This window comes from Zea mays, chromosome 2 (genome assembly GCF_902167145.1).
Source record: "Zea mays cultivar B73 chromosome 2, Zm-B73-REFERENCE-NAM-5.0, whole genome shotgun sequence".
NCBI lineage: Eukaryota > Viridiplantae > Streptophyta > Magnoliopsida > Poales > Poaceae > Zea > Zea mays.
Window position 1 is genome coordinate 127,959,228 of NC_050097.1, and position 10,746 is coordinate 127,969,973.

Below are 10,746 nucleotides of genomic sequence, written 5' to 3' on the forward strand. Positions count from 1 at the left end.
CACTCTAGGCCCACATGCGCCATGCGCCATATACCCGAATCCCCTAGCCCACACACGCCCGTGAAACCTCGAGGGTCGGTTCTGATACCACTTGTAACACCTCGTCCAATCCCTGGACCGGCGGTACTTACTCCTGACAGCTCTCTAGGATCGTATATTATCGCCACAGACCAACACGAGTCTTTTGTGCACACTTTGTCTTCACTCATGCACACCCGAGAAAACTTCCCAGTCGGTCACCCATCCCAAATTGCTCCAAGCCAAGCACGCTTAACTTGGAGGTTCTTTCGAGATAGGCTTCCGAAAAAGAAGATGCACCTTTTTGGTATGTATACTCTATTAATTCTATTAAGCCTTGGGCCAGGAAATTACCATCCCAGGGGCCAGGATATCACAGCCCGAAAGTCGGGTGTGCCAGCTAGCCAATGGCTACTGGACACGTCGGCCTGGGGCCAATGGTCACTTGGAGCACCGGATAGTCCGGTGCCACACACCGGACGGTCCAGTGCCAGAATAGGAAACCAACCAATCGGAGGATTTGTAGTCGTTGCACTGTGCAGTGTCTGGTGTGCATCGGACAGTCCGGTGCACCCGCGGACAAAAGGATACCAGGGCCTTCCAAATTGAGCTCCAATGGCTACTAGGTTCCTTGGTGCTATAAAAGGACCCCCTAGGCGCATGGAGGAGGACACCAACCATTCTTTGAACACTCTACAACACCTAAATCACCGGACGGTCCATGTGGAGCACCGAACAGTACGGTGTGCCAGCTAGCCAACAGTCACTTGGAGCACTGGACAGTCTAGTGCCACCCACCGGACGGTCTGGTGCTAGAACAAGAAACCAGCCAATCAGAGGATTTGTAGTCGTTGCACTGTGCAGTGTCCGGTGTGCACGGGACTGTTCAGTGCACCAACGGACAGAAGGAAACCAAGGCCTCAATGGAGCTCCAACGGCTCCTAGGTCCCTTGGTACTATAAAAAGACCCCTAGGCGCATGGAGCAGGACACCAAGCATTCTTTGAACACTCTACAACACCGAGAACTTGCAACCACGCTATTGCCTTGCTAGATAGAGATTTGAGCATGTGTTTTGAGTTGTAACTCTGCTGCATTGTCTCTTGTGCTCTTCTCTTGACTTGTGTGTGTGTGTGTGTGTGTTTCTTGTGGGTGTTTCTACTCCCCTTACTCTTCTGTTTAATTGAGATCAATTGTGTAAGGTGTGAGAGACTCCAACTTGTGGAGATTCCTCACAAAGGGAAAACTTGATATCAGGAAGAAAATTATGGTACTCAAGTTTGATCTTTGGATCACTTGAGTGGGGTTGAGTGCAACCCTTGACCAAAGGAGGTCACCACAACGTGGAGTAGGCATTGGCCGAACCATGGGATAAAATCACCATGTCACTTGTGCATTTCTTTATTATGATTGTTTTCTTTATTGTTATTGTTACTAAGTTTAATACATATATTAAAGGAACAATCAAGTGAAGAGTTCTCTTCTTCTCTCTAACTCTATTCATCTCAACTTAGTTTTGGTTCTACTAACACTTATTATAAACCAAGTTTGTCTTGTTTAGAGTTGATTTTTCTAGGATCACCTATTCACCCCCCCTCTAGGTGCTCTCACTGACTTCACTGATTGCTAGCTTCTTGATGGCCTCACAAAGTAGTTCCTTATTTCGTGCAACATCACTAGCATCTTGCCCTTGCGAGCCATTAGCTTCATCAAATGTCACATCTACCGCTATTTCAACAAGACTAGTGGAGTTGTTTCAAACACGGTATGTGTGCGCATTTGATGCATAACCAAGCAAGAAACCCTCATCCACTTTAGGAGCCAACTTTAAGCTCTTAGCCTTTTTGTTAAGAATAAAACATCTACAACCAAAAACTCGAAAGTATTCAACCTTAGGCTTGTTACCAGTGAGAAGCTCATAGGTCATCTTCTTGTAGATCTTGTGGAGGTAGAGATAGTTGACTGCATGACATGCGATGTTGACAGTTTCAACCCAAAAGATGTTCGGGGCCTTGTACTCGTTGAGCATCATCCTTGCGGCCTCAATGAGAGTTTGCTTCTTCCCCTCCACAACACCATTTTGTTGTGGAGTGTATGGATGTCATGCCCGATTTTAGGGACAAAACCGAATGCATAGCATATGTGTGCTAGGATCCATTTTCCACACATATGTTGACGTCACCAGTGTAATATATCAAAAGACGATACATAAAGGTGTAAAAGAGAATATAATAACTTTATTACATCATCCAGACTTAAGAGTCTTAAACAGTAGCATAATCAAAGTACAGTGAACATAACATAGGAGATCTCCCATAGGAAGATGACTGGAGCGTCACTAGACTTAGTACCCGTCAAAGTCTTTCTCGTCACCTTCTGATCAAAAATTAAGCAAGGGGTGAGCTCACTTATTGTGGTGGATCAGCAAATGGGAGGAATATGCTAAGGGGGCAAGGTAATGCTATAGCTTTAAGGTTAGCATTTTAGTTGATCAATATTTTATTAACAACATCTATTTACTAAAAATGAGTGTATATCCAAACCCAATTAACCATGAGCATAATAAACTTAATGCTAAGCAGCTCGATAAGGTTTCCACATCAGTAATGGAGACCCTCTGGTGAGGTACCTTACCAAAGACTACCACCCCATGTTAACGTGAGCTACACCAAACCAATGTCACCCCCTCTTGCCCATTTTTTAGTTAAGGTTGCAAGGCACTAAGTATATAAAGCTATTTACCAAAGCTAGAGCCATGATAGCACTCATGGTTGCAGTACTATTATCTTGTGTGGTCGCTCAACCCAAACGATATTGGATTTGAGGTTCCGAAAATTACTAAAGTCTGAATTTTTGCAGAATAAATTAGGAACATTTAGACAGATGGAGACAGGCACGATATCAAAATCATGATAGACGAGGATGATTAAAATTTAGTGACCTTTACATTCACAGCTATCACGTGTTAACGTCCGCACTCGTGGTCGAGCAGACGATAAACACCTGGGGTGTTAAAAGTATACTCACTCACATCTACGACAGTTTTTATAGTTTAGATGACTCTTAATAGTATCCTTATTTGAGATGGTTTCATACATAGAAGTGTCTAGAATACTCACTACCATCTAAGACAGTTGTTAAAGTAGTGATGACTCAAATACTATCCTTATTTGAGACGGTTTACAATAAAAATATATGTTTAATCAATATAAGACATTTGTTATGACATAACTGTCTCAAAAAAACTTTTCTATTTGAGACGGATTTTCAAAAAACTGTCTTATCTTGCTCAACACCGTATGATATAAGGCACTTCTATAAAATATACTTATATCCATCTTAAATTGTGTGTCTCACATAGTCATATATGTAGTAGTGCTACTTACACTATTTATGCATTCCAGTGATGATTTTTACGACGATAAATACGATTTTATGTTGCCATAAAACTGTCCCTAATTCCCACGGGGACTGTTAGTTGAACCAACATTAGGTTTTCTAATCAATTATGCTACACGGTGTATGTATTTTTGTGACTTTGTATATGAATTTATGCTCTGCGTGAACAATGTCATCCTATTTTTTGCATGCGTGCAGTGGAAACGAAAATATCATCTAAAATTTTCGCGCATGCAATGGAAACTCTAACGATCTGCCATGATTTTTGGATTTACATAAAAATAGAAACAATGAGGATGCGACTCGCATATTTTTTTGGAACTGCCATAAAAATAGGATCGTGAATACAACCCACCAGAGATATCAACATCTCACATTGGCTCGGTATTTACGCTTATAACTGAGGGATTTTATGATCAAAACTTAAGGTTTTTATGCTCGAACCTGGAGATGTGTCCACAAGTGAAACACATGCTACATTTTTTACGCAGTGTACAACATTGCATAAATACCTATACCGTGTAACATAATTTGTATAAGTATATCATAAACTAGTTCTAACAAGTCTAGTTGCATGGCTGTTGGAGCGATTCTATATTTATGGAGTAAATAAAGCATTAAATATAATTTTTTGTTTTCATGCATGCCAATCTATTTCCTTTCATCATACATTTAGTATCCTAATTTTGTGTGCATGCAGCAGGTAACAGATTTTTATGCAGTGTACCGAATTGTATTAAATATCTACACCGTGTAACATAACTAGTATCAATATATATTATAAACTGATCCTGACGAGCCTAGCTACATGGTTGTTGGAGCGATCCTATATTTATGAAGAAAATAAAACATTAAATACAATTTTTTATTTCCATACATGCCAATCCATTTCATTTCATCATACATTTTTGTCATCCAAATTTTGTGCATGCAGCATGTAACATATTTTTATGTAGTGTACTGAATTGCATAAATATCTACACTGTGTACCATAATTAGTATCAGTATATATCATAAATTGGTTCTCATGAGTCTAGCTGTATGTCTGTTGCAGCGATCCTATATTTATGAGGAAATCAAGCATTTAAAAATAGAGCGATCCTATATTTATGAGGAAATCAAGCATTTAAAAATAGAAACCGCCACATATCTCTTCCTAAATTTACGTGTATGCAGGAAAACGTGTTTGACTCATGCATGCCTTATTTTTTTGCATGCTCGGACGTGGGGTGGAGGACGCAACCGACAGCCTGACTTGGGGAGTGGATAGACGCGCCAGGCTGAATCAGGTCGCAGAGGTGATCTGTTTGGGCTTTCTCTAACTAGAGGATGCTCAAACCTCTCTCTCTCTCTATATATATACTACTCTATAAGGAGGTAGGGAGGGCGTCCACACCTTCACCACGCCCCCGCCCGGATGTCGCGCAAGCCCCGCTGCCCGCCTGCCCCCGGAAATTTCGACCGCACCGTGCCCCCAATCTCGCGATGCCCCCGACCGCCTCACCGCCGTGACAGCCGCCTCGACATCCTCACCACGACTCACGATGCCCCCTGTCGATCTATCGTCTGTGTCCCCCTTCCTCCCTATGTCTCCCTCTCATCCTCTATCGCGGTCTGCTCCTCGGCGAGATCCACGGCCGGGTCTCCTCCTCGGCGAGATCCATGGCCGGGCAAGCCCATCCTGCCCACGCTGCTCTCCATGGAATAGCGGTCCCAGCAGATCTCCTTTTCCCCGCGGTCCACTCCCCCCAACAAGCTGCTCTCCATGGAACACCGGGGTCATGGTCTCCTACTCGGCGAGATCCATGGCTGGAGTCCTCCTCTGCTGCCGAGCCCACCTCCCGCCTCTCTGATCGAGGTACGCTACCTACGCCTGATATTGGTTGTGGGTTGAAAATTCAGTGATTATTAGGCTCTGCTCGATTCTGTGCTTCGTTGTGTCCATGGGGGGTTTTCAGCTGGGCCTCTGGAGGCTTTTGCGCAGCGAGGAGGTCGGTGCTGGGACTCAAATTCATGGTGCTCCTAATGCACATGCTATTCGTTGGCGCTATCTTCATCCTCAATCCGACCTTGACTGGCAAATCCACGGGGAGTCGTGGTATGACTCTCTCTCTTGTTTTTCTTTTCCAATAAGCATTGTTGCAAGCAAATCTTATCCGTTCATCTGACAAGAAGATCATAGGACAGACACATCATGTTCTTAGTTTCTCTCTAGGCCTTTTCTCATGCATGACGTGTGTGCCCACACCCATGAGTCCATGATCCATCCATGGATTCAGAGTTCACGCAGTGGAAGCAAAGCCTCCAGGCTGCAAAGTCTGCGAACTCAGGCCATGGGGGGAAAATCATAAAAAATCCTCACAACCACAGAGGAGAACCAAGAAAGCGAACGGTTCTCGTCTCATAGCTGCTTTACTACATTGGTTGTGTGCTTCTACTTGATGTGGAGAAGCGTGTTCTAGACCTTTATTCTACCTAACTGTGCTCAAGGTTGCCTGCTGTCGAGTATGTTTTTATGTTATCGAGTGGAGTATGTTTATAGTTGTCTTACTATTAACCATTTGCCTGATTTCTTTGTGGAAGAGCCTTTGGGCTACTTGCAATTGTTTCTTCGTCTAATCGTTGATATAGCTGAATGATTCAATTCGTGGCAATCTAGAAACATAGAAATGTAAGGATTACTCAAGATAGAAGGAATATTAAGATGTTCGTGCATCAAGCGCATCCTGGGCGTTTGCTTCGGCCACCAAGTGCTAATCCCATACTCGTGCATATGCGTGTCTCCCATTCTTGCATACTCGTTGTTCAGCTGTTGGTTCTCTTGTTTTGCCTTAAGAAAATCAACAGAATCCTCTTGTTGATATCATGCATATCCATAGCCTTTTGGGAACTCAGGTTGAGTGGATATTTCATACGTTGCAAGCTTTTGACTCTGGGAATCTTTTCCAGTAACTATAGTCATTTCATTTTATAAATACTTGACAGTTCTGTATAAATCAGTTAGAGCTAAATAGTTGTTCATTTAGGCCCTTGTAGTGTAGCACATAACATGTTCCAGCAGTCCTCTTTTATGTAGTGCTTTGTGTTATTCCATGCAGTTAAAGCCGTGACTTTTGTAGCCGTTCAAGGACATTATTCTTAATCATAGAGTAGTTAGTAATTCATTGATGATTGTACTGCTTGGTGGTTTTAATTTGTAGGATGATATCTAATAACTTTGCCCTTATACTATGGCTTATTGGACTGATTTGTTATTCCTACACACAAATCTCAAGAAACCAAATGATTGAAAGACTTCAACATATATTTTCTTCATCAAGTCACACATATGGTGGCTTGACTCTGGATTTTCATTGTAATTGACTGGGTCCAGCTGCTTTATTTCAAGTTTTTACAATTCCAGAAACTTATCTATCAAAGTGAAATAATATGATACTCCTATCATCTCATTGGGATTTGGGCTTAAATTCTCCATTTAGCTCCTGCACATTTGTAACATGCGTCTTGTTTAAAAAAGATGAGAGGAATCATTCTAGCATGTGCTAATCTAATAAACTTTATGCAAGATATGAAAGCCATTTCTTCAAGGGCCACTAACATTTATTTATCAGAGGAAGATCTTTGGTCTTCTTTGCAAAATGGTTCTAGAACAGGATAGAAAAAACCTGATGAACAATCTATTAGTTTCTAAAGATTTCTTGATGCTTCGGTATTTTTAGAAATGAACATTTCTTATAAAACAAACTCTGGATTCTTCTTTGACTGAATCTACTAAGGCATAGTTGGTTAACTGTTTTAATTTATTTGGTTTTTTCCAAGTGTTCTCACTCATTTGACCCGAGTCAACACAAATTCTCTTGTTCGGTAAATGCTAAGCCACTTTTTGTAATGTCGTATCAGAGTCAGTTTCTTATGTTCCTAGAAATAATAGTATTCTTCAATGTCCTATTTATTTTGCTCATGTCGTCAAATCGGGGTTTGATTGATCCCCACATCCGCAGATTCAAGTCTAGCGGCATGGCGAATTGTGTCTGGTGCAGAGGTGGGAGCAAGGGAGTGGCAACTAGGAGATGGTCATGGTCGGGTTGACCACCGGCTTCTCCCGCTATCTTGTGTCCATTAGAGCCACCTCCACTTTTGGTGAATAAAGCACGTGTCAGCGGACATGATTTCCAAAAATTATAAGACAAATCTGAAACATGTGTCAGCGGACATGATTTCCAAAAAACATCTGAACAAATCTGCCAATTTCGTTGTAGGGCGTTTTACATCAATTATCCTTTTCTGAAGTAACTAAAAGGATTGATTTTTATGTGTTTTATATATGTCTAGATTCATCATCATTTAGACATAAAAATCAAGAACTAAAACGAATACTATTTTGGAATGGATAGAGTACTATTTAGTGTGTTCTCTTTCTGCAATAGTTACATGCTATAGGTGTCTTATGAGCTTGCGTTTTACAAAGTTTGGTAACAGATTTGTCATTTTCTATTAACAGGTTGCAGTGAGTCAATTAGAAGAATATTCTAAAACAAGCGGGCACTTAGTGCACACCAAGGTTGCATTTTTTGATGGGTTATCTTCCATCCTTCGTTTTCAACTTATGATCTGATTATCAGAGAACACCTTGATGGCTCACCTATCAACGTTTCTTCCAGCACTTATGGATGCTAAGGTGGTAGAGCCGTCGATATAGAGGTTATATATGATCGACGGAGAGCACATCATGGTGGAGCTGCAAGTTGTTGTAGGATGTGATGCGCGTGTCACGAAAAAGGGAGGAGGTGGGAGCAGGCCCAGCTAGGCTGTGTCCACGAATGCGAGCGGCCGCTGACTGCTGGTAGTTTCCTTTCGCCTTTTTCATTTCTTTTTGTATTTTCCTATTCCTATCTACATTTCTATTTCTATTCTTCCCCACTAGGTTTTTTATAGTATTAGGGTTTCATGCGCACACAAGCCATACGCAAGTTGTGTGATTAATCCATTTGGTGTTATCAAACATAACCATGGAGAAGCAAATCACAGGGTTGTTTATATCTCTACTACACCTTAAGTTCAGAGTGAGGGCGTCCACACCTAGGCATCACCGTCCGTCGGTCGCCATCCCCTTCTCCCCCCGCGCGGCGGCTCGGATCCCCACCCCTTCTCCTTACCCTCCCCTCGTCCGTTGGCATGGTGGCCCGGATCCCACCCCTTCTCCTCACCCTCCTCCCTCGCCCGTTGCCCATTGCCTAACAAGCACAACGACCACTCTCACTCTGCTGAAACTCTACAACATGCGTAGGTTCGATCCGCCCCACTGAGCAGAGGACGCCAAGACGAGGACAGCAACGGGAAAGCCCTTCCTCCCCATCTAGATAGCCACTAAAGTTGCAATCCATATTATGTTCTTCTGTTCCTCTAGTGTACGTTCTCTGGTGGCGACAACTGGACTGCCTCCTCCTCTTCCGCTACCTCCGCGTGAACATAGTTAACTCCTGTTTCTACAGGTTAAGAAGGTACAGACAAAGAAGGGCCTGCTCCCAAGATTGCTAAACAAGATTCCAGTGATGATGACACCAGCGACGAGACCTCTGAATCTGATGAGGTATGTTATCATTTTTGTGTTTTAATGCTGAAGAAATCAGCAACCAACAAATTGAATTGTTAATGTAGTTTTCAGAGTTTTTAGATGCTAATTCATCTTCTCATTAAGGAACCTGCAAAGAAGCCTGCTGTTAAACCCTTGGTTGTAGTTGCAAAAAATGGTTCGAAGACAGTCTAGCAAGAGAGCAGCAGCGATGAGGATAGTTCTGAAGATGAGTCGAATGATGACAGTGATGATGTGAGTTGAAGTTTCCTATTTGTCTTATGTCTTGTGCACAGTTAATTTCATTTACCACCATGGCAACACAGATTAATGGTTTAGTTGTCATGACCCTAGGAATTTGGTAGCCAACCAATTGATTATTTGAATGTACTTCTCAGATGTTGAGCTACCAACCCATTTTCTTTTGATTTAGGAACCTGCAAACAAGGCTGCTAGTAAACCCTTGGGTGCCGTTGCTAAAAATGGTTTGAAGAAAGGCAAGCAAGAAACCAGCAGCGATGAGACCAGTTCTAATGATGAGTCAGACGATGATGTTGTGAGTGGAACATTCATGTTTGTTTGCCTTTAATTCCATTTTACTGTAAGATTAATGATAGCATTTGTTGGATTAATGTGGGCTTGGCCCAAATTAATATTCAATAATAGTCAATGCTAATGGCCCACTTTAATGCTATGGTGTACTAATTATTTAGTACCATATTGGAAGTTCAAAGGACAAATCAATCAACTTAAATAGGTGGACCATTGGTGCATCTATTGAGAAGTTGAGAAAAGGATGAAGGACTGCCACACGCGCGCGCGCGCCGCCGCCGCCGCCGGCCGGGCCGTGGCCGTGGCTCGTGGCTCATGGCTCGTGGTAGATCGGACCTTGGTCCGAATATTCCTTTCAAACGGTTGCGCATTTTGCCTGGAGCGATGACCGTCATGATAACCGTCCGTTTCCTGTCTTATGGCTAGTAACGGACGTCAGTTACTGTCGTCAGTTTCCAGTTCTAATGCGCGACCGTTTCTGTCCGTTGTTCTTCTCCCTCCTTCTGACCGCCTATAAGAATGGAGAGGGAGGGCTCTTCCAGTTACGCGAATTATCTCACGCGAATTGCAAACAACACATTCCCGTCCCATCTTCTGCGAGCACAGAGAGAGTGGGAGAGCAGGCCTCCGAAATCACCGACCGCAGAGATACACTTGCACGGGTGTGCGGGCGATCAGATTTTTGGGGAGCGTCTTCGCGACTGCTCGCGTGATCTGTTTGTCCAGTTCGTCGCCTTCCCGAGTTGACGCGTGCTGCTGTTCTTCTTCCCGACGACCGTTCGAGGGACTGCACAGCGTACATCTTCCTGCACCGACTTCGTACGGCTACATCGAACAAACACACGAGATGTCTCGTGTGAATGGAGCCACTGATGCCTTGAGCATCGGTCCCTCCGCTGGGTACACTCTGTTCTTCGTATTTGTGCATGTTTCATTGCTGTTTACTGCTTATGCGAGTAGTTATACACACATGCACATACATGTCATCACATATATCGCACTGTTTTTCTGGATTAAATTAAAACTAAAAATGCCTAACTTTCTAACAATCCAAAAATCTGATATTAGGCATTTTTCTGTTAGTGGTTTTGCTGCTGCGTTAAAACCAAGTGAACCTTTTGATGGGACGTTTTACAAGAGATGGCGTAGTAAGATGATACTGTGGTTGACCGCAATGAACTGCTATCACGCCGCACAGGGGAAACC